The 20,209-nt window shown below is 37.1% G+C and overlaps 1 protein-coding gene and 1 pseudogene across 1 annotated transcript in view; one reads left to right on the plus strand and one right to left on the minus strand.

Annotated features, from left to right (window-relative positions):
• ROBO2 (roundabout guidance receptor 2) overlaps positions 1-20,209 on the minus strand; it is a 610,598-nt gene that overhangs the window by 336,357 nt on the left and 254,032 nt on the right. The window lies entirely within an intron of this gene.
• On the plus strand, positions 12,837-13,320 carry LOC120235576 (annotated as a pseudogene).

Below are 20,209 nucleotides of genomic sequence, written 5' to 3' on the forward strand. Positions count from 1 at the left end.
TTTGAGGAATCTATCTTTTACACTTTATGGCCAGAGAACAAGAATGATGAATTATCTGTGTTTTCTGGGTACGCTCACTCAAAATACTGAAAGGAGACATGGGTTTCTATTTTACTGTCTTACGACTTCCATAATGCTTTATTTATGAACTGAAAGATAAGACAAAAAGATCTCAATCACTTTCTCTTGTGTTCTGGATTAGATATAGGAATGTGAACTTTGCTATTTCTCTAAGGGCGTATATAAAACTGGCTTCATTAAATGCTTCCAGATAATACAGATAAAGTTTATCATTGGCAAACAATACATGGATGATATGATGCATAGTGGGGATCAAAACTTACCTGAAGTCACTAGCAGGTTGTTTTAAAAATAGCTCAGATATGGGGGGGGATGGGTAAAGGGAATCAAAAGGCACAAACTTTTAGTTATAAAATAAATAAGTCATAGGATTGAAATTTATTGCCTACTGACTCTAGTTAATAATTTTGAAATTATTATTATTATTATTAAGTTTGAAATTTGCTAAGAAATTAGATCATAAAGTCCACATCATAAATAAATAAATAAATAAATAAATAGTACATATGTATGGTGACTAACGTTAACCAGACTTATGGTGGCAATCATTTCTCAATGTATGCAAATACTGAACCATTACGTTGCATACATGAAATTAATGTAATGTTATATGTCAATTACAGCTCAACAAGGATGAAAACAATTAAAAACATAGCCTAGGTATGTAATAACAAAGCTATTCAGTAAACAAATCATTTCTAGTCTTGTTTTTTTTTTAAGTTTATTTATTTATTTTTAGAGACAGAGCACAAGTGTGGGTGGGGTGGGAGGCAGAGAGAGAGAGAGAGAGAGAGAGGGATACAGAGAATCCCAAGCAGGCTCAGTGCTGTCAGTGCAAAGTCCAACAAGGGGCTCAAAGTCACAAACCCTGAGATCATGACCTGAGCCAAAATCAAGGGTCAGACTCTGGACTGACTGAGCAACCCAGGTGCCCCAGTACTTTTTTTAAATTATTGTATTTTTTAGAAAGAAAGAGAGAAAATACAAGTTGGGGGAAGGGGAGAAAGAGAGAGAGAGAGGAGAAAGAGAGAGGGAAAGAGAGAGAGAGAGAATCTTAAGCAAGCTCCTCATTCAGTGCAGAGACCAATGTGGGGGGTCAGTCTCACCACCCTGGGATCATGACCTAAGCCAAAATCAAGAATTAGACACTCAACCAACTAGAGCCACCCAGTCACTCTCTGTACTGTTTTTACTTACATAGTATGAAATATTGTAAAAATAATATGAAAAAAATCTAGTTCAATTGCCTTTCATATATATAAATAACTGCTAAAGGAGGTAACCTTTTTAGAAACTGTAAGTTTTCTGAATTATTTGTTTTGAGAGAGGGTGATGAGGAAGTGAGATAGTTGCTTATAGAGAACAACTGATTATGGGAAAGAATTTGTGATCAAAATTAATGCACACCCTACTCTCAAATAGAGCAAGAACCTTGATACATAAGTAATTTTGCTTTTGAAATGAATCCAGTTGAATTCCAGTGTCCTGTGGGTAATAATGATGCCCATGATGATTACTATATGAGGTCTTTCATTAAATATTGACTAATTTTTTATTCTTAATCATTGAGCCAGTGGCTTCAAAATATTTTCAGCAATTATATTCTCACCAAAGATGATGATAACCTTAGCCAGATGTTTTAAGGGGGAACAACAGAAGTCCATTAAATAGTCATATATATTGCTAATTGACTGTATGCTGGAAAACCCTGTTGTGCAAAAATGTGGCTCATCTTCTCTGATGTTGGCTGTAGCAACATTTTTCTAGATATGTCTCTTAAGGTAAAGGAAACAAAAGCAACAATAAACTATCGGGGCTACATCAAAATCCAAAGCGTTTGTGCAGCAAAAAAATCATAAATAAGAAAAAGGCAAACTACTAAAAAAAAGATATTTGCAAATAATATATCCAATAAGGTGTTAATATTCAAAACAGATAAAGAACTGCAAATGACATATCAGATAAAGGGTTAATATCCAGAATCTATAAGGAACTCACCAAACTCCACGCCCGAAAAACAAACAACCCAGTGAAGAAATGGGCAGAAGACATGAACAGACACTTCTCCAAAGAGGACATCCAGATGGCCAACAGACACATGAAACGATGCTCAGCATCCCTCCTCATCAGGGAAATACAAATCAAAACCACACTGAGATACCACCTCACGCCAGTCAGAGTGGCTAAAATGAGCAAATCAGAGAACTCTAGATGCTGGCGAGGATGTGGAGAAACGGGCACCCTCCTGCACTGTTGGTGGGAATGTAAACTGGTACAGCCCCTCTGGAAAACAGTGTGGAGGTTCCTCAGGAAACTAACAATAGAACTCCCTTATGACCCAGCAATAGCACTGCTAGGAATTTACCCAAGGGATACAGAAATGCTGAGGCATAGGAGCACATGTACCCCAATGTTCATAGCAGCACTCTCCACAATAGCTAAAACATGGAAAGAGCCTAAGTGTCCATCAACAGATGAATGGATCAAGAAGATGTGGTTTATCTATACCATGGAATACTACATGGCAATGAGAAACAATGAAATCTGGCCATGTGTAGCAACATGGATGGACCTTGAGGGTGTTATGCTGAGCGAAATAAGTCAGGCAGAGAAGGACAAATACCATATGTTTGCACGTATAGGAGGATTAGGAGGAACTTGACGGAGGACCAAGGGGGAGAAGAAGGGCGGAAATGGTGGGGGAAAGGGAGAGAGGCAAACCATGAGAGACTCTTGAATGCTGACAAAAACTGAGGACTGATGGATGTGGGGGGGAGGGGGGGATGGGCATGAAGGAGGGCACTTTGGGGATGAGCACTGAGTGTTATGTAGAAACTAATTTGACAATAAACTATTTGTAAAAAAAAAAAAAAAACCAAAAAAAAAAAACAAAAAACAGATAAAGAACTTACATAACACAACACCAAAAGAATACCCAAATAATCCAGTTCCAGAAGGACAGAGGACCTGAACAGGCATTTTTCAAATATAGCAAACAGCCAACAGACACATAAAAAGATGCTCAACATCACCCATCATCAAGGAAATGTGAATCCAAACCACAGTGAGATATGACCTTACACCTGTCAAAATGGCCAGAATAAAAAAAAAAACTAGAAATAACAAATGTTGGCAATGATGTGGAAAATAAAGAATTCTCATGCAATGTTGATTGGGAGATAATTTAGTACATCCACTGTGGCAAACAGTATGGAGATGTCTCAAAAAATTTAAAACCATATGATCTAATATATGAAATCTAATGATCTAATATAAGAAATACCATATAATCTAATAATTCCACTATTGGGTATTTACCCAAAACCAGATACTAATTCAAAAAGATATGTGCATCCCTATTTATCACAGCATTGTTTACAATAGCCAAAATATGGAAGCAACTGAAGTATTTATCAATAGAAAAAGGGATAAATACACACACACACACACACACACACACACACACACACACACACTGGAATATTACTCAGCCATACAAAAGGATGAGATCTTGTCATTTACACCAACATGGATTGACTTTGAGGGTATTATACTAACTGAAATAAGTCAGACAGAGAATGACAAATATCATATGATTTCACTTATATGTGGAACCTAGTAAACAAAACAAATGGGTAAACAAACAAAAGGTAGAATCTGACCTACAAATACAGAGGACCAACTGACGACTGCCAAAGGACAGGAGGAGAAAGAGTGGGAGATGTACAAAATGGTTGAAGGGGAGTGGGAAATACAGGCTTCCAGTTATGGAACAATATAGTCATGGGAGTAAAAGGTACAGCATAGGAGATATAGTCAATGGTACTATAATAGCATTTGGTGACAGATGGTAGTTACACTTGTGAGCACAGCATAATGTACACGTTATTGAATCACTCACTGTGTTGTACACCTGAAACTAATGTAATATTTGTGTCAACTATTCCCAAAAATCAATTGAAAAAATGGCTTATCTATGAAATCTGAGAAATCATATCAAACAACACTTGATCAGAGTTATTGAAAACAGTAACTTTTGTTCTAGTGTACATACAAATATACACAATTGTTGGGGATGCTAGCTATATATAGTTGTGTGACCTTTCGCAAAAACTAGAAACAAACCTGGAAGGAATGAGTACGTAAATTACAGCCCAGGCAACTTATGAGGGGAAAAAATAGAAATGAATACATACATTGGGGTAAATCTCTTATCACCAAAATTGATTTTTTCATGCATCTTGGATTTTGTTTTGATTCAATAAATTAAATGAGTCAGAAAATGAATTTAAATCTACCCACAAAAATTCATAATAAAATGTATAGTGGATTACTTCTGCTATGACATTTCAATTCACTCATCAGAAGACATCTGATTACTCATGAGTGCTTATATTACATTAGCCTCTTTACTTGTGACAAAAAGCTGTATCAGGACTAATCCATTATGGGTTGTTGTTGTTGTTTTTTTTCCACTTAAAGCTCAACACTACTATCTACATTACATTCTATATTTAAATGGTAAGACACTGAATTGGTAAATCTTGCTATATTATATAAGTTTGTTCTATTTTTTTTATCTCTCAGTATACTGAATAATTGCTATGATAACAGAGCTTGAGTCTTCAGTGAAATAAGAGTATATGAATTTTTGTAATATCATTTAATTTTGAAACCTCTCAAGTGGAAAGAAATGTACAATTTTTCTGAAGGTCCCATTAGCTCTCCCTGGATTTTTTTTTCTTTTTTTAGAACCAGATTTGAACTGAACAGCAAGGTGAATAGACACAGAGAAAATCTTTTCTTCTCATATATCCTAAACTGTAGAGATTCGATATCCCAGACAGACCTGGAGGCATTGTCTTGCTTTCTTATTTGTTTTAGTATTCATAGGACACAAAAGAGAAATTAATTTCTCCTAAAGTGGTCTCCAAAAAGATCTTTCTAAATTTAATTTCTCATAGATCTTCAACTGACTGCAATGCTCTACTAAAGATGTAGGGAATATAATTTAACCTAAAACTTTTTTTCAGAGACTATCAGACTATAAATGCTTAATTTTGTTAATGTTTTCAGATTTAGCTTCCTAACACGACAGCTAATTTTGCCATAAATGGACTATGGATTTGAGTTTACATGTACTTAAACATCTGGCTTGTGATCCAATGAAAGATGTTTAAAATAAGAGGAGAATGTATTTTCTAAACCATTAGAATCATAGAAAAGGCCATCTTACTCTGAATGGAGAATCTCTGGATATCCACCCTTCATAGAAAATGAACTCGAAGTTTTCAAACTTGCTTTTTGAGAGACAGAGAGAGGGAGAATGAGCAGGGTAAGAGGGACAGAGAGAGGGACGGAGAGATAATTTTAAGCAGGGTTCATGCCCAGTACCAAGTCCAACATGGGGCTTGATCTCACAATGCTGAGATCATGACCTGAGCAGAAATCAAGTAGGATGATTAACTGACTGAGCCACCAAGGTGCCCATTCAAACTTGTTCAATACAAGGAAGAGCAAATATCTAACTACCACTTTTCCCCCATTTTCATTTACTCTGAGTTGTCTGCAGAAGAAGAGTACAAATTAGGGAATGAAGAAAATCATTTTTAGCATTACATTCTTCTAAGCTTTACTTTCGTTGCTTTTCAAGTTTCATTGCTTGAAATATCAGAGTCATCCCTGCAGCGGACACAGATATGGTTCTTGCTGACAGAAATGGTTGATTCTTCCTGGCATTGTCCAGGGGGAGATTTCAGCGTGGTCACTGTCTCTAGAGATGGAAAGATTTACATTTCGTCTTTTGCAAAGAGGGCATTGCTTTCACTCCTCTGGGAAGGAAACCAAAATGACTGGTCCGGAGATTAATTTGGAAGCCAAGTTATTTGGAGTAGAGCTGCCAGATAATCAAATTTAATACAAATATTTCTATTTGTTAAATCTGGCAATTCTAGTTATGAGCCTTTCATCATCATCCAGTGGCTTCTTCTGGAGAGTGCAGATGAAGGGATCTCTCCAGAAGCCGGAAGCACCAGGCACACTAGAAAATCAACAGGAGCTCTTTCAACTGCCTCTAGAGTTACATCATGTATGCTCAAAGCTGCCAGTATTTTGTAAAATAACATATTTAATGTGATAAGGTATCCTTATTGAGACTGGGGAGGAGGTAGAGAGGATGCATTTTTTTTTTTAAGCTGACTTGCTTATTTTGAGAGGGAGCTAGAGTGCAAGCAGGGAAGGACATAGAGAGAGAATCCCAAGCAGGTTCTGCACCAGCAGGCAGCATGGAGCCCAATGCAGGGCTTGAACCCTCGAATCCTGAGATATGACCCGAGCCTAAACCAAGAGTCGTATGCTTAACCCACTGAGCCACCCAGGTGCCCTGAGGATGCATTATTGAACATTTTTCAAGGATAACTAGCATGAAAACTGATATTCTACATCATGAAATGCAGAGATAATGCCTTTCAGACATGATGTCTTTGTTGCTAAGAGGAGCCAAACAACATCAGTATGACATTGGATTTTTAAGCAAAGTTTTCTAAAGGTTTTAGTGACTTGAAAACACAGTGAGTAGGAGAGCACATTCTTCTAGCTATTGTAACTAAACTGTGAGATCTCAATTAAGAATTTTTGTTATTACAGAACCATAGCAGGGAGATAAATTTCTCCCACACACATACTGACATAAAAAAGTCTTATGTTAGGTGGTTTATGTCTCTATCTTTTTCAAAGAATGATTTATTTTCAAAGCTCAATTTGGCTTTCAGAAAATAGTTTATTGATCTATTAGTGAACTTATCTCTTGAAATAGTGTCACACTGCATTTTTTAAATGTATGTTTAACAGAAGCTAAGATTTTGGTCTAGAAGAAACACTGCAATGTGTTTAACGTGAGATATAGTTCATCATACTAATAACCATACTTTACAATTTTGAGTCTTGCATATCCTTTGCTTTGCCCAATAACTGAATGCTTTAAAAAGATTTTTCAAAAGATTTTTTAAAGACTTTGGGTTTATGTTTTATTAATCAAATTCCATTCCATATGTATCAACAGAACTCTCAATAAACACACACACACACACACACACACACACACACACGCACACACACGTGGGAGAGTTCCAAAAGGTAATTTTTACACAATTAGAATAAAGTAGTATTTTGAAATATGTTTAAACAGGGTTCTTTTAAAATCCAATATTACATAAGTATATCACTGGTTACTGAATAAATGAATACATTTTACAGTATTTACTATTTGAGCAAACTTGAAAACTGAAATAAAAATATATTTATTTTCATTTAATATTTAAATTATTCTTCTATTTCTATTGTGGCTATGTGATAGAGTGGGAAAATAGGATACTGTCATTATTTCCTCTACCCAAAATATTTCCAAAAATAAACTTATTTTACTACAGAAAAGAAATTATCTGAAATAAATATATACAGCATAAATTATTTAAATAAATGTTTCTTTTGCCTAAAGAAGAATAAAGGATATATATACATACATAAATTCCTAGGTAAATATTCAGGATTTTACTTAATTTAGATATTATAAAACTAATTTCATATTTCATCTGAACACCTCTGGAAAAATTTGAATTCTGTAGTAGTATTTTTGCATGGAAGTCCAGCAATTATTCAAAATTTGAAGTAAGTTTTTGTTTATTTTGATTCTTTTTTGTGGCCTCTTTTGTACTGATGGCAAATGATAACTTTAAAATAGGCACTAAAAAAATAAAATAGGTACTGGACTTGGAGCGAAGATGCTACCCTTCAGGCTGAGGATGTGTTTTGTGTTTTGTTTTGTTTGTTTTTATCATAGGCCTTAATTCAATTTTGACAATGCCCATGTGAACCTGGGTGAATTCACAGATTTAAATCTAATGTTTCAGAACTGAAGAATAGGGAGAGACCAACAATATCTCAACACCACGAACAATATTCTTCTACCCTTTTTACATCCCATCTGAGAACATCATCCACAACGTGTCAGCTTATACCGCTGACGTATTGCTGTGCATGGCACATTCTGGGACTTGGATATGTAGGCAACCTTCAGTTTTATAGTCTAACACTGAGAAAGAGCAATCAGGGTGATCCGCTAAGAAATCAAATGAGGCATGCGTCCACAAGAGCAGCTGAAATTCCTTGGTTTACACCTCTGTTAGAAATACAGTGTTTAAAAATTCCACAACGACACTTGGATGCTTATTGTATATTTTTACAATCGCACTTGGAGATTATTTACTTTTCAACTGTTGCAAAACAAGGGTCAAATCTCCGTAAAATCAGAGCAAAACCACCATCTACTTTTATTGTGCAACTTTTCAAACAGCAGTGCTTAAATTAACTCATTACTGAAGACAACTGATAGAGTCCTTATGAGCAATAAATATTCCCAGAGGAGTCAAAGAGCTAGGAAAGTAGACTCCTTAAAGACCAGTTATAACAAAACCCAAAGAGAAATAAATAATGCAGTTTAGAGAACTGATCATTTTAGTGTGCAATCCAACAGACTTACAGATGCATTTGCCAAAAACTACATTTACCTACATGTCCTCAACCTATCGGACACATTACAAATAAATTGACTCCTCTCGTAAGAACAATCTTCTAAGCACAATACATAGATACACGTACCAAATTTATCGCACTGCTATTGGACCAGAGAAGATCAAATTTTCTCATACAAATAAACTGAAAATGGTTCTTCCAATTTAAGGCCCATAAAACACTTATTAAAGATAAAAGCAGGTTATTTAGCAATACTGGAGTTCTTGAGATGCACTATGTGTGCGCCAGAATGAAATAGAAATTTCAGTGATGGAAAATCATCCTCCTTCCCTCTCGATAGCGTAATAACCTTTTAAATCATGTTTGACATTTGTAAGTTGAGTGAGCTGGCAGCCCTGTAAAGTCTATGTGGTAATATATGTGGTAAACCTTTTCTGGAGCAGTAATCTCATTGCTGTGTCTAACGGCTCTCACTTCATGTGGCCGACTGGGCCCCATGAGACTTATTTGACTCTGCCTTTCTCGAGCCACTGGTTGCTAATGTTCCTTATTATGAGGAAAGCAGAAACGTGCCTTCAGGCAATGGCCACTCTGCTAGAGGTACAACCACCAGCCAACCTTCTGCTGAGCTGTTTTGTTTTAAACTATTAAATATGCACATGCGTTATACAAAGGGAGTTCTTTGTGCTTCAAAAAACAATATGACGGTGATATTTACTCTGCTCCAATTGCTAATCTGACAAGCTCCATCTGGTAAGCAGACCCTTTATCTTCCCATCACCCTAAATCTCTGAAGGAAAGTGGACACTAGTGGCATATGTCCATGGCTGGTCCTTATGCTTAATGAGGTAGAATATTTATAGGTTTAAACTTTAAGGGTACCTATAAGACACATTACTTGGTGTTGAGAAGGAAAGCTTTTCCACTAAACAGAGCTACATGCGTCCATTTTCTATCACTCTGCTTTTCATTTAGAAAGGAAGCCCAGCAATGTATCAATGTACAAAGGTGAAGTGGAGATTTAATTCTTCTTAAAACATGGCTAGCTTCAGCATTCCCAGAAAAACCTCAGCTTATCCCGAGTTCTTGACTTCTCATTTTTATTTTAATTGTCTTCTCATTGATCTGTCTTTCCTACTCAACGGTAAGCTTTGTGAAGGCAAGACATATCTATTATTTCATACACTGACACAGTAGATGCTGTCTAATATTAGTTGATGAATAAATGTAGACATTTCCACTCTGTTATAAACATGGAATATTTATATTATAGGAATATAGATGGTGTCAAAACAATACTTCTACCCTATCCCCATATCAAATATATGGGTTGGGTTTGCTTTGTTTTTTTTTTGGTTTTTTTTTTTTTTTTTGCTTTTCACAGTTTACTAGAGTTTCATTTATCTTGGGGCTTCATTATCTTGGGGGTTTCAAAACAATTAACATAGTTTACTTCATGGTTCCTGAGTCAGTTCACAAGTGGGTGAACAGGGTAGTTCTGGCTCAATGTCTTTCACCAGTTGCAGATAGATTTCAGCCATTGTAGAGTCATTTTAAGGATTGACTGGAGCTAGAAAATCTGTTTCCAACTAGACTCACTCACCCAAGTAGTTTAGCTAGCAAGTTGATGCTGGCTGTGGTCAGGAGCTATCAGATTCTTCCAGCTAACCTATTGTACTTTGTAGCAATATAGAAAGACCTTGGCTTGGATGTACTATTATTTACTCATATCTAGGAACGAATGTGTATTCTGAGGGAATTAGTAAAATCTAGCATTGAATTTGGTAGCATGAAGTTCAGGAATGGAGGGGTTAAAATTAGCTATTTGTTCATTTTCAAGAAAGAAATATTAGTGATGTTTTCCATCAGATGTGGATGGAAAAAATGTGAACAGAAAGAGAACATTCCCTTACTCAATTTGTATTTTATATACAACCTAAAGCTGACTTTTTCCTATTGGGATGCAAAGGTATCTACGACTTTGAATAGAAGTGGGAAATAAATGATGAAATTTCCTTGGCCATTTTCTGGGTGACTTTCTCACTACAAAGGTCACAGCCAGAGGCTGTTGTTGCCTTTCAAGTACATATTTCAGCTATATTAATGTATTTTTATTTAGAAGATATTTAGCACATTTTCCAATAAATATTTGAAAGTACAGTTGATTTTATGGGACTAAAGTGCTACCTACTGCACAAATGAGGCACTTGAAATTACAGTTGATTTTAAAGCTTTCAAAATAATAGAATGATTCATAACACAGTAGAAGAGATTTGGAAATATGGCATTATCACCTAGGTTTGGTGCCCATAATTACCAAAACTTTTAGGAATTTATAGCTCAAGAGGTGCCTGGGTGGCTCAGTTGATTAAGCATCTGACTTCCGCTCAGGTCATGATCTCACGGTTCATGAGTTCAAGCCCCGCAATGGGCTCTGGGCTGACAGGCCAGAGCCTGGAACGTGCTTCACATTCTGTGTCACCTTCTCTCTCTTCCCCTCCCCCTATCACACACTCTCTCTCTCTCTCAAAAATAAATAATCATTAAAAAATAATAAATAAAAATTTAAAGCTCAAGATGTTTGTTAAATATATGGAAATATATAAGGGTACACTTACTGGTTTATTGGTTTTATTTGCTTAGCAAGTACAACTTAAAATTATTTGAGAGGGGCGCCTGGGTGGCTTAGTCGGTTGAGCGTCTGACTTTCGCTTAGGTCATGATCTCGCGGTTCGTGGGTTCGAGCCCCGCGTCGGGCTCTGTGCTGGCTGCCAGCTCAGAGCCTGGAGCCTGTTTCGGTCTGTGACTCCCTCTCTCTCTGACCCTCCCCTGCTCACGCTGTCTCTCTCTCTCTCCTAGAAATAAATAAAAAACATTAAAAAAAAATTATTTGAGAATGATTGTGAAAAGTGAAGGGTTAAGCCTAATACTTACGTATGTGTGAAGAGAAGTGAGGCTTTAGTCAGAAATATAACTGTATGCTTAAATTAAGTGCTTACTATGAACAAGACACTATTCTCAGTAATTTGTTGGTGTTAGTTCCATCAATCTTTACAACCACCTTATGGGATTGGTACTATTATTATATTCATCTCATTAATGACAAAACAGGCTCAGAGAGGTCAAGCAACTTGCCTGAGGACACACAGCTAGTGTGTGTCAAAACTTAGCAGTTTAGCTACAGTTCCACATTTAGCCACCACCACTTTTAGCCACATTTAGCCACCGTGCTCTGGTAATATCTGAAGTCACAAATTTGACAAATGGTTTCTGGACTAAAAAGAAGTTTCATTTCAGCCATTATTAGGAGTCCAGGGGAGGGGATAGAAAAGGGAATTTTTCATTTGCAAATAGAAATGTCTATTTTGCAAATAGATGATATACAAAAACTTTTATTTTTGTACACATGTGAATTTAGATATCCATAATTATATGTGTGATAGGATCTCATTAAATATTTGATGAATGGATATACTGATACATGAGTAAATACATGGATCTCTGTATAAAATATACCTATATTATTCTATCATTATGAAAGCTACATATGAATAGTTAGAATCCACTACTGAGTATCATTTCATAAATTGCATCTTGCTAATGAAATTGATTATATTATCAGCAATGATGGAATCTAATTAGCATCTCTCTCAGTCACCATTAGTAATTATCTTGACAAGAACATTACTACTAACAATAACAACATATTAGGGGATCGGCATGAAAATTATGAATAAAAATATGTTTAGAAAAGTATGTCATCCTTTTAAATCAGTATTGTGTAGTTTAAATTTTTAAAATGCACCTATTATTTCAGTGTAGGTTTAAGACAAATCCCCAACTGCCTCTGTTTCAGCCAGATTATAGCCCTTAAGCCTCTCCTATAAAGAAATTCGGATATACCCATTATCCAAAATGCAGAAGTTTTAATGAAAAAACAAAAACAAAAACTTGAGGTGGAGAGAAAGAGAGAGAAAAGAAAAGTAAAAGGTCCCATGGTTTATTCAAAAGTGAAACAGAACACGTAGGTGCCTCAGTCCATTGAGCATCGGACTCTTGATTTCAGCTTAGGGCATGATCCCAAGTTCATAGGGTGGAGCACCCCGCCCCACCCTAGCTGCCATCTTGCGTGGGCACGTGTCTGCGCCTAATCTCAGCTGGTCCACCCGAGACCCCCTGAGTGCCAACCCTAGTCCCCAGCGCGGTCCCATCTCCGCTCCAACAAGATGAAAGAAACTATCCTGAACCAGGAGAAACTCGCCAAACTGCAAGCACACGTGCGCATTGGGGGGAAAGGAACTGCTCGCAGAAAGAAGAAGGTGGTTCACAGAACAGCTACAGCAGATGATAAAAAACTTCACTTCTCCTTAAAGAAGTTAGGGGTAAACAAGATCTCAGGTACTGAGGAAGTGAACATGTTCACAAACCAAGGGACAGTGATCCACTTTAACAAGCCTCAAATTCAGGCATCCCTGGCGCGAACACTTGCACCGTCGCAGGCCACGCTGAGACAAAGCAGCCAACAGAAACGCTACCCGGCGTCTTACACCAGCTCGGTGCAGACAGTCTGACCAGTTTAAGAAGGCTGGCTAAAGCTCCGCCAGACAACCTGTGGATGGAAAGGCACCAGTTGCTACTGGAGAGAAGGAGGAGGAAGTTCCAGATCTTGTGGAGAATCTTGATGAAGCTTCCAAGAATGAAGCAAACTAAACTGAGTCAACTTCTGAAGAAGATAAAACTTAAAGAAGTTACTGGGAGCTGCTATTTTATATTTTGACTGCTTTGTAAAAATGTTGTTCATGGATCTGATAAAATCGAGATCTCTAATATTTTTAAGCCCAAGCTCCTTGGACACTGCCGCTCTTTTCAGTTTTTGCTTATACACAATTCATTCTTTGCAGCTAATTAAGCTGAAGAAGCCTGGGAATAAAGTTTGAAACAAGATTAATAAAGTTCTTTGCCTAGTTAAAAAAGAGAGAGAGAGAGAGAGAGAGAGAGAGATTCTCTCTCTGCCCTTCACTACCCCACCCCCACCAGCTCATGCATGGGCTCTCTCCCTCCCTCTCAAAAAAAAAAAAAAAGTCACCTGACTGGCTCAGCCTGTAAAGCCTGCTACTCTTGATAGTGTTAGGAGTTCAAGCCCCACACTGGGCAAGGAGTGTAAGAAAGAAAGAAAAGAACGAAAAGAACGAACGAAAGAAAGAAAGAAAGAAAGAAAGAAAGAAAGAAAGAAAGAAAGAAAGAAAGAAAGAAAGAAAGAAAGAAAAGAAATGTAAAGGATGCCAAATGGGAAAATGACAGGGTTTAATGTCCCACACTTTTTTCTTCCTCTTACCAAAAACTTACTTTTTTTCCTTTCAGCCTGTTAGCAATAGTATCTTGTGTAGCATAGCAGAGACAGAATTAAAAATTCCGAAGACTAATGTAAAAATAACCTTTTTAAAATTAGAAAAAAGAACAGATGGGTTGGGCTGCTACAGTCATGCTTCCTACATTGTACTAAATTGAGTTAAAAGGAATAACCATCTCTTGGGGTCCCTGCCTAGATATCCAGTTAGAGCCTGAATCTTAAGCTAGTATTGATTATCTTTAATTCTGAGTGGCTGCACTATAGACTAAATTAACTGTCTCAATAACTCTTTCTTTGAATATATTTTGGAATATGGAAGAGAGTTTTTGCAAATGGATAAAACTCTATGCAGAGTTCAACAGCTTAAACAAGAGCAATCACAAACATGTGATTTCCCTACAGCATTATATATTAAATTCTGTATCAATTTCTTTTTGGCTCTGAATCTATGCTAATCTGCAAAAGTGATTAAAGTTACGGCATATGCATTGCTACCCATGTTGTGTATACACCATATATAACACGTATGGCAGATTTATATGTTTATGGGTGAAAGAATGAGTTATTTTTTCAAAGTATGAGAAAATGATGAGTGTTATGGAAATATTTGCATTCCATATTTATTTTCATGAGTCTGCCTTTTTCTGTGTCACCCAGGCTCAGAATCTTTGAAGTAACTTGGAGTCCCCATCTTCCTTATTTTAGTTCCGTCTAATCGGCAGACCTTGCCTGTCATTCCTCTGCTCTTTCATCTGTGTCATAGGCTTTATTCTTACAGCTGCTTCTCTACTCCCACTCTCAATTAGTCTCAGCTAAGATTTTGCTGTCATGACTTAACTAACACATCTCTTGACTTTCCTTCTTTGTTCTCTCCAAATCACCCTCAGCTCTCTCGGTAGCTGTTCTTCCTAAAATACATCCTGGCACCCCCATGCCACGTCTCACTATTCCAGTGTCCCATCCCCATCTCAATGTCAATTTAAACAACACTTAGCCTCATATTTTAGGTTTGCCTGGATACAACTCCAATTCACTTCCCTCACTTTATTTTTAAAAACATTTCACAGTCAGTTCAGCATCACTGATTTTTATTCACACATGCTTATTTTTTCCTTTTTAAAATACTTTTTCCTTCTTCTTCACTATATACATCCTACTTATCATTCAAAATCTAGTTCAAATTCTTTTTTTTTTCTGTGAAATTTCCTGGACTCCCATAATTCTGTTCACCACAAAAGAAGAAAATAACACCTCTGACTTCTCAGATTTCCTGGCTACGGATCTATTCTAGACATTATAACAGACTTTTCATATCCAGTGTTTTATTGTAATTATGTTCGCATTTGTCTTATCTTCCCTACTAACTAGAAGCACCTTCATTCAGTGTGTATCTATTCTACTGTACAGCGCCCAGCATACTGACATGTACACAAGAGACATGATGTAATGAATGGATGAATGGATTTGTTCATAACAGAAAAGAATGTGAACTCGAGTCTCCTCAGTTCCCATCGAGGTGTTCTGTTCACTTCTCTGCTGATGACAATGTGCTATTTAGTCAGCTGTGAATGTTATGGTGCACCAGCTTCAACACTATACTTTCACAGTATCAAATAACCCTCATTACAATTTTCCACGACTGATGTAAGCCTTTCCCCACTGCAATTCAGTCTCCTTAGATTTTCCCCTGGTCTGAAGACAACATGACAGAGTAAGAAGACAAAAGGCCTGTGAGGTTAGCAGTCTGGATTCTATGCCTTCCCCCCCCCCCCCCCCCCCCCCCCCCCCCCCCCCCCCGCCTCACAAATTTGTTAGCTTGGCAAATCAGTTAGCCTCAGTGTTCTCACTTGTTAGATGAGAGGTTTGGACTGGCTGATTTGGGAGTTCCTTTCCAGATCTGAAATTCAGTGGAGGTAAAAGGCATAATCTGCTAACCTTGACCTTTAGAAAATCATTTTACATGCCTGAGTTACTAAGAATTATTATTAAATCACTGTCTTCCCCAGTGCTAGTTGGTATGGTTCTAATACTCAATTTGAGCTCTAACTTTCAAACTCTGTTGGAATATTGTTCAGCTCATGCTGAGAATTTCCCTACATCTGTGTCACAGCCCTCAGAATTTCCCTGGAACTCTTCACCCAAAAGGCTTCATTTCCCTATCACTGAATCCTTTGATGACTTTAATTCCATTCATTATTTGGTTGAGGAGGCTTTGCTGAATAACCCACAAGCTTAATGCCCTGTCTCCTTGGGTAGCCATCCATTGACAGACTCCTGCATCTGCTGCCTGGTTTTTCAACCATCTTGGCACTTGTCCAGTGACTCCTCTTCCTCTTTCTGACCTTCATACGTATGCTTCTTCATGTCAGTGTGCCCTCTCTCCCTGACATGGTCTGTTTTTCTCCTTTCTACCCATGTTCAAGGTCTGTTTCCTGCCTTTTTTATCCTGTACAAACTTCTTTTACTTCTTTTGTTGGGCACTTTCTTTGTCTTCTCTTAAATGTGCAGACGTGGAGTGTTCAGTGGGGTCTAGAAAAGCGAAGGCATTGATAAAATTGTGTGGATTTGACATAAATGTGGGAAAATAATCAGAACCAAGTGACAGAAGTACAAATGTTTAAAGTTAGGCTGTAGATGATAGACAATTGAAAATACAATATGGCAAATGTGCAATGGTCTATGGCAAACTTCCAGGGGAGGAAGAGATTCTGTCATCTCATCACAAGCATTCTGGAAGTTGGTTCTTTTAACTGGCTCTGCCTTAAAAGAAATCATCTCTGTTCTACGAAATGGGTACTTAGACAAACACCTAAGGGCGCTCATTTTAAGTGCCTCTCATTTCCAAAAACCCAGAGATTCTTGTTCAGTCTGAAGAGTAATGTGACCAAAGATTAACTGAATTCAAAAAGATTTATCCAGTAGATGAGTAACTATTAACTCTAGTTGAACATTAGATCCATTAATGGAACCTCAAAAACTATGCTTACATATCACCCCCAGGTTGACTTGTTTGGGCTTGGACATCAGTGTTTATAAAAATTTCCCTCCGGCAATCACGAATCATGCCCCTTAGTATTTATCCAAAACAGCCAAAACCTTACATCTGAACAAACCCTTGAACATGGATGTTTATAGCAACTTTATTCATAATTGCCAAAACCAGGGAGCAACCAAGATGTCTTTCATAGATAAAGGACAAACTGACTATGCATAGTACATCTAGATAATGAAATACTATTCAGCCTTAAAAAGAAATGAGATATTAAGTCTTAAGAGTTCATGGGGGAAACTTAAATGCCTATTACTAAGTGAAAGAACCAATCTGAAAAGGCTACACACTGTGTGATTCCAAGTATATGCTATTCTGGAAAAAGGCAAAATTATGTAGACAATAAAGAGATGAGGGGTTGCCAGGGACTGGTGGGGTGGTGGCGGAGAAATGAATTGGTAGAACACAGGACAGTGAAAATAGCTTATATGAGAACATAATGATGGATACATGTCATTTTATATTTGCTCAACCCCAGAGAATATATAACAAGAGAAAACCATAATGTAAACTACAGACTCTGGATGGTAATGATGTGTTAGTGTGGGTTCACTAATTGTAACAAATATACACCATTTTGATGGAGGGTGTTGATAATGGGGAAGGCTATGCACATGCGGAGGCAGGACGTATATGGTAAACTCTGTACCTCCCTCTTGATTTTGCTATGAACCTAAAACAGCTCTAAAAATATACATATATATCATAAGTAATTGTCATGCGCAACTGCACTTGAAAACTCAGTCTGGCTTAGATCTACCTCGGGTGGCTGGGAGACCAGAGGGCTAGAAGTTCATCTAATGACTACTCAAAAACCATCTTGATCTTTTATACATTTTCTGGCTTTGTGATAACTTAAGATTGAATAAAAAGAAAAGTTTTACGTTTCTGCATTCACCAATGGTCTCAAAAAATAACTCCCGTTCATTAAAAAAAAAAATACAGACAAGACAAGGAGTCAAAATATGAGAGAAAAAGCACAGTCAACCTTGTTCAAGTGTTTCTTGGGAGAAGGTAGGAGGTGGGAGGTGGATAACATGTCTACTATATGACCTGAATGGCTTCCCATCACTTCTCTGCAAAGATCTAACTAACTCTGTGTCTTGGCCTAGAAGGCCCTGCACAGCCTAGCTCCTTTTCCAGCTCTTCAGTCTCATGTTCCGCACATCTCTCTCCATTCCCTCTTTTCTGTGCCTTCCAGAAGCAGTAGCTGACCGTTCAGCCTTATTAAGTTTTTGCCATGCTTCTATCTTACCACAGTCCTTTTCCATCTGCCTACAATGTTCCCCAATGGTTCTTAAACTTTGTTGTGCACTAAAATCACCAAGGAAATTCTGAAACTCTCAATGCCTGGGTCATACTCTGAACAATTACATCAGATTTCTAGAGGGAAGATCCAGGCATCAGTAACTTAAAGAAACCCATAATTTCTAAGGTCCTTCTGATGTGTAACAAAGTATGTGACCCAGTGTCCTAATGTCCTCAGCTCATCTGCTTAACTTCCAATTGGACTTTGGGTCTCTGCGTATTTTCACCTTCTAAGGAAAATGTCCTTAATTCACAGTCTGGTTAATACCTCCATGTTCAATCTCTCAGCACCAACCACCTTTCCTCATATCACAGGGTTAATATTATATGTATTAGTTGGGTCTACAGTCTCTATCTCAATGTCATCACTAAACTGTATAATCCATGTAGACAGTGATTATATCTGATTGTGTTAACCAGAGTACCCCCATTTCCACAAAAAGAAACAAAAACAAAATTTGCCAATATCTAGAACCTTAAATTCATAACAAACACAGGTCCAATAAATTATCTGATGATTATAAAGATTTGTAATGGTGCTATAAACATACTGACAACTTAGCTTCTAACTTCTATGATAACATTACTAGATCTGATTTTACTAGTAAAAATAATATAGTACAGTGCTGTAACACTTTTCAATTCTGGACCCAAGGTATAATTATTTGTATGCATAGGCTTGAATCATCCCTAGTCTCCTTTGTTTTCTTCCCCAGTACAAATGAATGCAATCCACTAATTGTAGATCTGCTGTAACACATTCTGTTAATAAAGTTGTTCGGGAAAAGTGTGATTACATTTTTGTTTGGGTGTATTTTGTAAAAAATCTGCCACGTTGAAAATTTCCTCAGCTGTTGGTTCACAGAGGGTGTCAGACCCGTGGGCTGCCACATGGTCAAATAAGGAAAACAACACAACAGGCATGTTAATTAGTATCGCATAAGCAGAGCCATAATGAAGTCTAATTGCTTCACTGTGGCAGTTTCTATAAGGCCCCGAACCCAAACCCATACCAGTCTTCCATGAAGAAAAGTCAAAACAAGGAGAATTTTTCTTTACCCCAGAAAACTTGTATACTGCCTTAACATGCAAAAACACTCTATAGCGATGTTTGTCTCTTGAATGTTTTCGCTCTATACTACTATCTCTGTACTTTTAGCCTTCTCTCTCCGTCACCATCATCCTTTCCACACACACATTTTTACTAACAACTGTTCATCTGATTCTTGCCATCAAAAGTAGCTCCCACAATTTCTAAAAACAATTTCATGCTCGGTCAGTTTTGCAGTCTGTATTTGATCTTAGTGTAAAAAAGAGAAAGAACAAAATTTATCATGACACACATAAAATAACCCTGTTCTTCAATAAACCCAGGAACTAAATGGGAAACCTAACAGTTTTTCATGAATCTAAATTACTACACTCCGAGATATCCACTTTTACTCAAATTTGGAGTGATTCAATGAGGAGCTAATAGCCAAATGCCAAGTGTATACATAATATCATCACTGACCCTAAAGGAAAAAAAAAAATAATAAAGACTGTATGTGCTTATTTGGTCAGTTTCATTCATGCTTATGTTAATTTAATTCAAACTTTTCAAAGGACGAGGACTGTCAATTACAATAAATTATACTCAAGGGAGAGGCCTTGTGAACAAGTAGATTACAATCTGCAAAAGAAAAAAACAAGACATCAAAGCATCTCAGTGATCTGAATTGCCATCATCATTTAAAATGGCATCCTAAGGAATTTTAAGAGGAGCAGAATCTGAGTGGCTCCTCTCAAATATCTAAAATCGTCTAAAAATCCCTGTCCCATATAAATAGGCTTTTACTATGTTTCCTTAAATTTTATTCTTGCCAAATCAATAGTTTGGATTCCGACAGTCT

Source organism: Hyaena hyaena, unplaced genomic scaffold (assembly GCF_003009895.1).
Source record: "Hyaena hyaena isolate Hyena2069 unplaced genomic scaffold, ASM300989v1 scaffold_132, whole genome shotgun sequence".
Lineage (NCBI taxonomy): Eukaryota > Metazoa > Chordata > Mammalia > Carnivora > Hyaenidae > Hyaena > Hyaena hyaena.